A 12,541-nucleotide genomic window follows, 5' to 3' on the forward strand; every position below is an offset into this window, starting at 1 on the left:
TTATTACCAAATATTGATATAAGAATCAAATTTTCTTCCTTCCAGATATATAAATACCTAAGACTCAAGGAAAAACCCAGAATAAAAGCAAGCTTTAAAAAGATCCAAAACAACCATTTTTTCCTAACAAAAGGTTTTGCAAGCACACAGAACAGAGAAATACCCTCTCTTCTGAAAAGCAAGTTAGACTTTCATATTCCAAACACAGAGCCTAGAGAGCAGAGCAGGGAAGGGAATTCAGGCTCTGCCTGCCTAGTTCATGGGAAAAGAAAAGAGGAAAAAAAAAAAAAACAGAAGGGAAAGAAAAAAGCTGACATTTACTTTTCATTAGTGCGACACTCGAGAAAGACAGATAAAAATAAAATAAAACTACCATTCACTAACCAAATATATTTTCTATTTTCTCCCTAAGGAAGGAAGTCCAGCAACTGAGATAAGACAAAGGTTTTCTCCCCTACTTCCCCTCCCCAGGATCTTATGAGATACAAAAATTGACGCAAACAATATTCAACAAATGTCTTTTTCTTTTCATTCCTCATCACAAAGACTACACAGTTTGATGGCATCTACTGTTGTGCTTAAAAAATATTGTTTTGAGCACCTGGGACAAGAAGCCCTTGATGCCTCAGGGTTTGGCAGCTGCCAGGTGAGACAAGCACCACCATGCTCCAAGCACCTGCACCTTCATCCTCTCCCCCATTCCCAACTGTTTTCCTTTCCTTCTGGTAAGGTTTTTATGCATTCCTTCCCATCCCAAGGAAGCAGAGGTGTGTCCACCACTTTCGATTCCCTCTGTTTGAGGCAAACTGAAAGAGCTCAGAAGAAAGTGGAGAAAGAGAATTTACTGCAGTAAGTGAATGGTAGATGAAAGCAGAAAGCATCAGTTCCCCACAGCAAGTCTGTGTAGAAACCCATCCCTGCAGGACCCCATCCCAAGCTCAGATTCTAATTAAAAGGTTTTGATTACTTTTAACAAGTTTTAGGATCAAAGAATAGAGACTTAGGGATATAATTTCATTCAAAAAAAGTCTTAAACCAGAAATGAAGGATGTGTGTAGAAAATGAAATAAATTACCAACTTCCTCTCTCCTCATCAGCAACAACTGTATGGCAACACAGAAATGAGGAAAAAGTCTTGTCTCCTGACAAGATTCTCCCTCCCCCTTCAGTCCACAGAAAGCAGAAAACTTAAACAGCTTAAAATTAACTTCCAAAACTGGAAGAGAATCTGACTCAAGCCCTGATGTGAGGTGTTAAACTTAGAATACCCAGTATGTTTATAAAAAATGAATTCCCACTCACAGAATCACAGAACATGCTGAATTGGAAGGGACCCATCAGGACAAAGACCAGCTCCTGACCCTGCACAGGACTCAATGAGAATCACCCCGTGTGTCCGAGAGCATTGTCCAAATGCTTCTTGGATTCTGACCACTTCCCTGAGGAGCCTCTTCCAATGCCCAACCAGCCTCTGGGTGAAGAACTTTTTACTAATATTCAACCTACATCTCCCCTGATGCAACTTCAGGCCATTGCCTTGGGTCCTGTTGCTGTCACAGAGCAGAGATGAGTGCCTGTCCCTCCTGAGGAAGCTGTGACTGCTCTGAGGCCTCCCCTCAGTCTCCTCCAGGCTGAACAGACCCAGTGCCCTCAGCCACTCCTCACAGGGCTTCCCCTCAAGGCCCCTCACCATCTCTCTGCCCTTCTTTGGACTCTCTCCAATAGTTTCATGCCTTTCTTACACTGTGCCACCCAAAACTGCCCCAGCACTGGAGGTGAGGCCGCCCCAGCCCAGAGCAGAGCAGGACAATCCCTCCCTTGCCTGGCTGGCCATGCTGGGCCTGTGCCCCCAGGACAGGGTTGGCCCTCCTGGCTGCCAGGGCCCTGCTGGGTCGTGTTCAGCTTGCCACGACCAGGACCCCCAGTCTGTCCATACATCCAGGGTTACCCTGTCCCAGGTGCAGAATCTGGCACTTTCCCTTGTTGTACCTCACATGAAGTGAGCTGGGAGAAGTGAACTTTGCCCTCTGGGTGACTGCCCAGTCCCATAATTTGTCAAGGTCTCTCTGCAGGGCCTTCCTGCCCTCAGAGTCAACAGGTCCTCTCAGTTTGTATCATCTGCAAACTTGCTCAGTATCCCTACCAGTCCTGCATCCAAGTCATTTATGAAGATGCTGACGAGCACAGGGCCTAAGACAGAGTCTTGTGGAGCCCCACTGGTGACAGGTCCCAGCCTGATGTCACCCCTTCACAGTAACCCCTTGTGCCCAGCCCGTGAGCCAGGGCTCACCCACTGCATGGTGTGTTTATCCAGCTGTTTAGCTCTGAATAGAACATGAATTGTCTACCAAAAATACTTGTGATTGAAGCTTATTCTTGGTAATCAACTTTGCAGTTACAGATAACTTTTTTTTTTTTAATCAGACTTTCTGTAGCAAACCTTAATATTTTTGCCTGGAAGAGAAATCACACCAGGTTTCACATCAGATTAAGACAACATCAACTGTGTCATGTATTGCTACAAATCTCACCAGAACCACAGTGAGGCCCTTCTCCCTTAACAATGCAGCAGACACGGAATTGTGCTGCAGGGAGAGGCCAAGGCACTCTCAGTCAGGAGAGAGATTATTGCATTCCCTCCCAACCCAAAGGGACAGCTGTCACAAGGTCAGCCTAGGTCTCATCTTGGAATAGGGAAACTTTCAGGGAGACAGAGGCAGAAAAATGCAGGCAGTACATCAACTAGGGCAGTGATCCCCATGCTGAGAGGAAAGGGGAGGATTTTAGCTCTGCTGATCTAGTTAAACAAATGGTATAGCTGGAGTTTGGGTTGTGTTTCTTTTCTTTTGGAACCAATTTAAGAAATGTTCATTTTTCTGATAATATGCCCTTTTCTTTTTTTCATCTAAATTCTGTTAAATTATACATATGTGGTTCTGCTTCCTCCCTGTTGACTCATCAGTTGTATACAAGCAGGCTAAAATAACCTCCACAATACAAAGCACTGTCAAATGCATATAAGAAGCAAACAGCAGGGAGGAAGGAGACTTATTTTTCTTCTAATTTCTTTTTGGCTACAGTAATACTGGGTGCTGCTTCTCTTGTGCCTATAGAGCTTCAGAAAAGGACAGAGTAAATTGCCGATGCTCCTTCAGGGTTGGTTAAATCCTCAGACAAATGACCTGAAAGCCTACCTTGACCTGGATGAGATCTAGACATTAAGCTTATGACAGGACATGCCATATTACTTGGACATTTTTTAATTTGAAAGAGATTTTGAGTGTAAACCAGAGATTTGCAATGCCACACTCTTAACTCTTGTGTTGGTGTATTGTTTAGTCACTGGGTTCAAAATACTGATTTGAATAGAAAGAAAATATTACCTGTTTCTGCACTGCTTTCATTATTAAATAATAAGACCAGTATCTGAGGCTCTTTTTTATCATTGAGCATTAAGATGTGAAGAAAACTGGCAGCACAGAATATTAAAATCCTTTACCACAAAATTTTAAGTGCAAAAGCTATTAGCTGTACAACCATCCCACCCATTTTTTATGCAGGAATAACACTTGCAGCACTGAGAAGGCAGGTCAATCACCAGATTCAATCCAACTTCCACCTCATATTTTCTTGGGGTTTTTCAAGAAGGGAGCCACAAATCCAAGAGTCATAATCCTCTTGCACAGGACTAACTACATGTCCCCTGAGATGTGACTTGTGTGGGAATGCTGAGTCATTTTACTTTGGCACCTAACTAAATAGTCATTAAATCATGCTGGTTTCAGGTAGAATTAAATCTGGATTAAAAATCAGCTAGAGGGAAAGGCTCATCATGCATTGAACTGGCACTGTCTCCACATACAGCACTATTAAAAGAAAGAAAATCCAACTCTGGTGAATTAAAACCAGGTAGCAGTTTCCTTGTTTCATTACATCAGCCCCACCAAGCACAGCAAGGTACAGAAATGCAGTAATTTATTTTTCTCCCCACATATTTTACTACTGTATCACCTATTCAAAAAGACACACACAGAGAAACCATTTCTTTGGATAGCAACCATCTGTTGGATGAAATCACACCTTGACCAAAAAATGACAATTGTTCTACCAAACAGGAGCAAAAATATCCCAGCTGCCTTTTGCTCCTGGCAGATACAGAAGCAGCCAGGCCAGGACACCATTTGGAAGCTCACATATGAAATGAAATCTGACCTTTTCTTAGCATGGAAATCCAAACTACCTTAGATATCTGATCTGATGGGATCACAATACAGATGTAAAAAACACCCAAGTGCAGGACCAGGTTACTCACAGTTATTCACTATGCCACTTTCCCAGCACTCAAAAAAGGACTGAATCCCTGGGTGTTATTCAGATTTTGGTACTACATCCACTTTAGAGGGAGGAATAAATTCCCCCCTTAAACTCCATCCTGTATATCCCTTCAAAAAAAGTCTTCAACAAAATACTAATGTGTAGGAGCTCAGCACATCACTCCTGATGTCCAGAGCTACCAAGAGAACCCTTGGGGGGCTCAGGAGTCCTAGAATGTTGCCAAAAGCACTTGGTGGCTTAATTTTGATCCATCTAGAGATGTGCCACCGATGTATGAAGAAATGGAACCTGCGAGAATCACTCGAGTGTAAATAGTGAAGAGAAGATATCATTATAGGGTGAATCACAACTTTTGGAGTTTCAGTACAGGGGGGTTGTAGAGACAAGATAGAAGAATCAGAGTGTGCCACCAGGCTTTTCCTCCTTCTTCTTGTCTTCCATCTTCTAGGGTGGTGTTGGCACTTGTGGATTGGTCTAGGGTGAGGGTGTACTTAGTGACGAGGGTGATAGGTATTGGGCACAAAAGGTAAATATGATATACGTAGTTTTTGTTATAAAAGATGCGGCCGCCTTAGGAGTGAGCAGAGTGCCTTTGGCTGCCATGCTGGTCAGATCCTTCAGGCAGAGAAAAGACTTTATAGATAAGAAATAATAAACAATTCTGAAGACCGAAAAAACCTAGCGTCCAGACTCATCTTTTGAAGCCCAGCATGCAAGAACCATCCTGAGCGTGTGTGGGGGCAGAGACAGACAGCCGACCCCATACTAATGGGAAGTGAAGTGAGAGAAAAAATATTTTGAGTAGGGTGCTACTGGAATATTTCTCTCTTTCCAGTGACATTCCTTAGCAGGAGGGACAGCACAGCTTGGCCAAACCAGCCAGCTTGCCTGGGGACCTGGCCCACAGCACATGAGTTACTGAGGAGGGGGAGAACATCCCACCCCTGCACGCCACTGCAGCAACCTGCTCCAGCTTCATTCTTCCAGCTGCCTTTACCAGAGCAGAAGGACAGAATGAACATAGTTAAGAGAGAAACATGAATAAAAGGCACATAGCAAAAGACACAGAAATCCTGAAATTTGAAGGGGAGCAAGACCAATTCCTGCTCAACCTAGGATTTAAATGTATTTTTTAAGACTGATTCTTGCTGCTCTAAAAGTGAACATGATCATCCCATGGTGATGGTAGGACATATTTCACATCCTGGCACATCTACATGAGCAATGGGAAAGAGAGGCAATGCTCTGCTCCCAAGTCTTGCAAAAAGTACCTAACTGGTGAAGTTAATATGACCAAAAAACCCACCCTAGCTGGCTGCCCTCACAGCAGATTATCTTGGCAACTCCACAGGTGAAGCTTCTTCCCTACAGCCACATTCAGGCTTTCAAGCCATGAAGTGATACTGAAAGGTTATGAAAAGTTCCTACTGAGAAAAATCCACCAGGGAAGCAATTGCAACTACTCAGCAAGATCCTTCCAGATACAGGCAGGTAACTTCTCATAAAACAAGTACTGCACTAAAGCTCTTGCAGAGATAAAGTTCTGGGCAACAAAAAAGGAAAGAAAAATAAATCTCTTCTGTGGAAAAGCAAAACAGATATATAAAAAAAAATTGTGAAATACTCTTGCTATTCTTTTCCTCAGATTTTCTTATATATATATTGTCTGTTCCTGGAGCTGAGTAGAGATGGCCACTTCTGAACATGTAGAGACCAGTAGCTGCCTTGCTGAGATCAAGAGCCCTCATCCCCAACTGGCAAATATGGTTTAACTCCAACTCCAGTGAAGTAATACCACTTTGGATCACTTGAGACATTATCCCCAAATTAGCTCTTAATAGACTAGCAGTATTCTATTAAATCAATTATTTATAAATAACACCAAGAAAGAACTGAGTGAAAAAAAATAAATTAGGCATTGTCAGAAAAAATTTAAAAGAGCAAGAAAAACACTCCAATTCCCATTGCTGTTGGGAGGCACAGAAGAAGATAACTTCTTTGTATGGTGGGGACTCATATAACATTATAATCCACACCAAATACTTCAGCTTAAATTTTTAGACTACTTAATTTTTACTAGTCCAAATAAGAATGTGAAAACTACTTTCACTTAATAACATCTTACTGCAATTGAGGCCCAGTCTGTGCCCCTCAGACTACAAGAACCTGAAGGAACTGCTAAGGAAGTGCCTACAGGAGACACAGTGCTCTGAAGACTCTCCTTCACTCTCATATGTAAATCAAGTGCAAATTTCCCAATTAGCAGCACTCTAGGAAAAAACTAAGTAACAGTAAATATTGTACAATAGTAAAAATTTAAAAATCTACGGTGCAGTGAGTACCAACTCAGATTGTTACAGGCCCTCCAGAGTGTCCCCTTATTTTGTTATTGTGATTGCTCTGTATTTTAAGACATCTAATTGCAAAAGGCAATAATGAAACCACAGCCCATCCATAACGCAGAAAAGTCTGTCTGAATTTGCAGAGAAACTGATGCAGTAATTTTGGTTATAAAAAGGTCATGATTCAAATGCCAATGACGTTACTTCAACACTGCTGAAAATGCACTGCTAATTAAAGTGTACAAGAGATGAGGATGAATACCTACACAGTCGATTTGAGTGACTGCTCGTTTGGGGTAGGCTTTTAAAACAACACAGCTGGTAGCAGCAATACTGCAAGCCTAATTTTCTTGACAAGTCAGGATTCAGCTTTCTAAACATGAGAAATGCTGCATTAACTGATGAAGACTGTAATTCCATCTGGGGGAACACAATAAATTTGAGCTTTGTTCTTGTGGTCTAGCATGTCACCAGAAACCTTTGCTGGAGTTACAGAAGTACTACATGCAGACAAGAGTGCATTACCTCATCAATAAAATGTTTCAGGAGCTCTTACAGAAGCAGCAGCAGAAAAACAAAGAGGAATTTGAACTAGAGAGAAGCTATTTGTTCTAGCTTATGAGTTAATTTGTAATGCCAAAACATACCATTAACTAAAATAACAGTTTATTTATAACTTCATTTTAAGCTAACAAAAAAAATATCTTTGCAGCACTATAAATTGTGACATTCTATTTCTATAGAGGGGTTCATATTGCAGATTTTGAAATGCATTATAAAACAGGGAGAAAGCCATCATTTTGTAGATATAAACCAAAAGATACATCTTCCTCAGATAGAATTTTTTTCCCACAGAGATCTAGATCTTAGCTTTGATCAGAGCAGCTAATATTTTCAACAGATGCTGAGGATTGGATTTTCTTCTTTTAAAACAAATAAAATGCATTTGCCATCATATCTCATCCAAATGATTTCATCCTAAATTTAGACCAGTATTTTAATCTTCTAATCTGTACAAGACCTTGCTCTGAGATCATGTTTCACTTTAGTCTGTCTGTCATCACTGGCTTGAAATTCAGATGAGAAGGGAAAGCACTAACAATTGTTTACTGAGAAATATTGCTTTGGAGAAGGGAGGGGACTTATCCAACACTCGTGCATATCATCTGTCTCACTAACATTCCAGTCTTCAAAAAGCCCCCTGAAAATTAGCTTGCTGTTGCATTTATCACGCCTAATTGTACAGCTCACCAAGCTCATCCTTCCCCTTAATTTCATCTGACAGGGAGACACTCTAAAGAGCACGAGGCCAGAGCCTACACAGAAGGAACCAGACTAACTAGAAACTTGCAGAAAAAGTAGGTTGCCCAAAAGTAAATTCAATTCCAGGTGCCCTGAGCCTTTCCCTGCAATCCCCACTTTCAGGAATTTCCTGTGTTGCACTGAAGACCAAGTGACAAGTCTGGTGCTACTCCCCCCAGATGGAATATTCCCCCCAGCCACCTACACACCCCTATATCTTCTCATAATTTTTAAGAGCTGCCTGACACTGAAGTAAATGCAAATACGCTTGACACCTCTGGTTCAGCTCCATATGCGATGTCCTACATTCAGGGAGCTCAAAGTGAAATTACATTGCCACCCTTCACCAGCAAGGTTCAGAAAGGCAAAACCTAACTCTTCCAGGGTTGCAATAAAAGAGGAGGAATCAGATGGCAACAAAAATTAGGGCCATTGCTGAATCAAAAGGCCCTCTGTATTCTCATTTTACTACTTATAGGTAAATATATCATCCAGGTATCTTGTCACATTTTAAGTTTGATTATCTTGGACTGCTCCTTTGACACTCTGTCAAGAGACACACATATGTAGTTGTCATTATTCCAAGCAGGTTTTAACATTTGCAATTGCAGAGTTTTCTGAAGGTTATCAGAAAAAGAACAAAGTTCAGATGCAGAACAAACCGGAACATTTTCTATGCAAGAAAACTTTTTAAAATCAGAACAAGGATTTGATTCATATGTGGAAAAAATTTGGTGATTTGTAAGGTGAAGCAATGGGATGTATAATGTTAAAAATCTTTGATTGAACCAGATTTCATCTAATACAATAGCCCTAACATCAACATTGACTGGACTGCTATTTTATCCCTGAGCTTCAGTAAGTGTGTTAAAGGCTGTAATTTCCCATGCCACTGGTTAAGCCTTTTTAAACATATTCTTTACTTTGTCTTTTGTGCATGTTCATGGCACCAAGTACCTTCTAAAGTATTTTATTAGTCTTTACAGTAAAATAATGCAAATAACTTATAATAAAACAAAGACCAAGGTGGAGAATTCACAGCATTTGAACTCTGTTTACATAGTCATTGCAATATCATGCATCTCATACTAAATAGGAAAAAATATGTACCCACATTGAAACACAAAACATCTGCACAGTTACTGGCTTCCTTTGACGGTAAACAATGCAAAAAAGTTAAGTAATTTAGACATAAATAAACCTTGCATCAGGAAATCCATGAACACAATAACAAATCCTAAAGTTTACATTCCTGTGTTCATCTAGAGCTGAGGGACTAAAACTCCCCATACCTGTTAAGTAGCTTTTTTTTTCTAGATATGACTTTCAGGAGATGAAAGACCCATAGCTTCCCTTAGGAATCTAATCCACAGGCTACCAGACCTCTGGGACAAAGTCCTGGCTGTAGTAAATTCTCCTAGCTCCATTGACTTCAGGCTAACTAGGTTGATTTTTCACCAGCTGATGTATTTTTTCAGCAGTAGAGAGCAGAGCAAAATTAAATGTCATTTTTATAATTCCCCCCCTCATTTAACTCAATGTCTCTTAGAAGACTCCAGCACTGCAGACTTCTTTGCTTTAAATGCTTAAACAGGAGGTGAAAATGCTTCCCGAGAAATAAAGGTCCTTTAAAGCTCCAAAGGCATTTCCCCATGTTTCCACGGAAATGGGGCTTCACTCTTTAACCAAGATGACATTAATGATCATATGCCTGAAGTCACACAAAAGAGAGAAAGGGGACAGAAATTGCCAGCTTCCCCAGAGTGTGTCAATGTGGAGCACAGCCTCCACATTGAGGGGTAGCACTTGATATCCTATCTGCAATGCAAAGCTTCTGCAGAAGCAGCTCTCACAGTGTTAGAGCATGCTGCTTTATTTTTAATTTGGCTCAGTAACCATGTTTGCTAACTATAGAAGTAAAACAAATAAATCAATGCCATCATCATCTGAGGGAGGAAGAGGAGGAGTAGGAGAAAGAAAGGGCAGCTTTAATAAAAGTAACACTCTAAATGTGTTGCCCTGCTCCAGCCCCCTTGCAATGTGTCTGTACCTGTTTTATCTAACTCAGCCACCCGTGGCTGTATGCTGAAGACTGGAAAGGATCACTCTGGATTGCTGTGTTGGAGGCTATCACCATTACAGCACGAGCTGACAGCAAACACCAAAGCTTTGCTGAGCAAGGAACGTGCGCCATGAACAACAGACCCTGCTGGCGTGAGCTGTCGGTCTAATGGCAGTGGAAAGGAAGCAGAGGTGTGACACGACTCATCCAGGTTCCATCTTTTCCATGGCCAAGACAAGAGTAGTCAAGTTTTCTCAAGATATTCATTGCATCCCCCACCAGCGGATAGCACTGACTCTTTGCTGTGCTGAGACTTTCAGCCTGGCAGATCTGAACCGCAGATGACTTGAGCAATATCTGTGTCTTTATTCTTTTGTGCCAGTGTCCTGGCCCTCCATTTGTCCTAACTGCAACACCATCATTTTTTGAGCAGAGCTGGAGCCTTGCGAAGGATTCAGTGAAGAATGTGCCAGATCAGTTTGCATAGTGCCCACCCATAGGCCAAAGAGACATCACACACTGCACAGGGGCTCAAGCGTCAAGGAAAATCCCCAGACTCTATGAAACTCCAGAGTAACTGGAGAGAAACTCCAGCCCACCTTGAGATCCATACATAAAGCAAATAAAGTACAGATCACATACAGACAAGTACATTTGGCAGTGGAAATATCAGCTAAATTACTATTTTTTGGGACATCAAAAAACCCCAGTATTTTCTGACTACTTCCACATAACTCTTTCTACTTTGGATTCTGCTCTTCAGTGCTACTCAGAACATGAATCTCCTGAAGTGTCACTAGGACCAACCCATTGGGAGCTGCTGCTGAACTTTGATTTCTAACACAGAATTAATAATAATAAAGAAAAAATAACTTTGGGTCTGTAAGAAGGCTTGCCAAACAGAAGTCACATTGTGGAAATGAAAATCAGGCCAGATTTATTAATAAGCTGTTCTAGGCCTGCAAAGCCTTAGAGAGACTGCACCCAGGAAAAATATTTTCTTTTCTTTATCCCACATTTAGATCTATAAAAGAAAGGGGCTCTTGGTGAGTCTAGAAAGCAGAGCAGCCTGTGATCCTTTGCACCATGACAACCACAACACCAAATGCTGAAGGTCTGGGGCAACAGATCTGTGTGGAATATTTTTTCCCCATATATTCTGTACAAGGTGTATGCCCTACCTCACACTAGCTCAGAACACCAGAAGGTAGAAGGAATGACAAAGGTGATCCTTTTGTGCAGATTAAAATAAAAGATTAGCAAACATTCAAGAGGCTTTATGTTTAAGCATTAAATTCTTGGTAGATTTACATGTGAATAAAAACCAGAGAAAAAAATACATGAAAATAAAATAAAATTTAAAAAAAAACAAAAAAACAAACACAGAAAATACCAGAATTTCCCAAATGTTGTAGTGATGCTACACATTATTCTGGAAACAATTATCATTTTTCAAAGCCACATATTTACACTATATAAATCTCTTGTATAAAGAGATGGAATTCAAAGAACAAGAATAACTTTCAGAATAATATACATTATATATGCATACAGTACTACCTGAAACAGACGTTGTAGTGAAAAAGTGAAATTTGAGTGACTCATTTTACAGCTTTGGTGTTTCCCTTCTTTTTATTTCAATTATGGTCAAGTCAAAAACCTCCACAGAGGTCCAGTCACCCCTCTGGTTGTGGATTGACCACCATGCAAGTGGATCAGCCTGAAGTCCAGTCATAATGACAGTAATTATATGGCATTGAATTAAGACTCTCAAGGAACTCTGATGAACTGGAGTGGCTTGTGAAGATGAAAAGAACAGTCAGTTGCTTTGTTTTGGTTTAGGTTTTACTAATCAAATACAGCAGTGCTTTGCCAGCTCGGACTCCGAAACTCAGCTTTACGTAAAGACCAGGACTAGAAATAACTCCGTGTTTTGGGTAAACTCAGTGAACATACAGAATGTAAACACTAAACACAATCTGTGGTATTGACTACAGCAAATGTATGAATCATTGTGATGCAGCTACATGTCAATATATTTTATACTGGGATTGCCTTTGAAGCTAATATACTGGTAAATCAATTCAAATGTAACCAGCTGAGTATAAAAACAATCAACTTATTTGGCTTTTGCCACAACAAGTATCCCTGCATCCTCTGACATTCATTGATTTTTCTAATGGTATCACCAAGGTAGAGAAACAATAGTTAGCCTATTAGAAATTCAGAAGGTAACAAGATTACACTGGTGGCTTGTTCAGCTTCCTGCAAAAACTCAAGAGCACCAAAGGAAATCTGAGCTGGGCGTTCAGACTCTTACCTGAAGCTAGCAGCCCCACACATTTATTTCCACATCTATTACTGTTTATTGGCAACAGAATGCTGTGCTAACCTTCCAACTAAAAGAAAGCTGATGGGTGGCATTTGAATCTTCTCAAAGCACTTCTTAAAGGGAAAAAGTAGAGAAATTTCACTGAAACAGACAAGACCAAGAATAGCA

This window comes from Haemorhous mexicanus, chromosome 5 (genome assembly GCF_027477595.1).
Source record: "Haemorhous mexicanus isolate bHaeMex1 chromosome 5, bHaeMex1.pri, whole genome shotgun sequence".
Taxonomy (NCBI): domain Eukaryota; kingdom Metazoa; phylum Chordata; class Aves; order Passeriformes; family Fringillidae; genus Haemorhous; species Haemorhous mexicanus.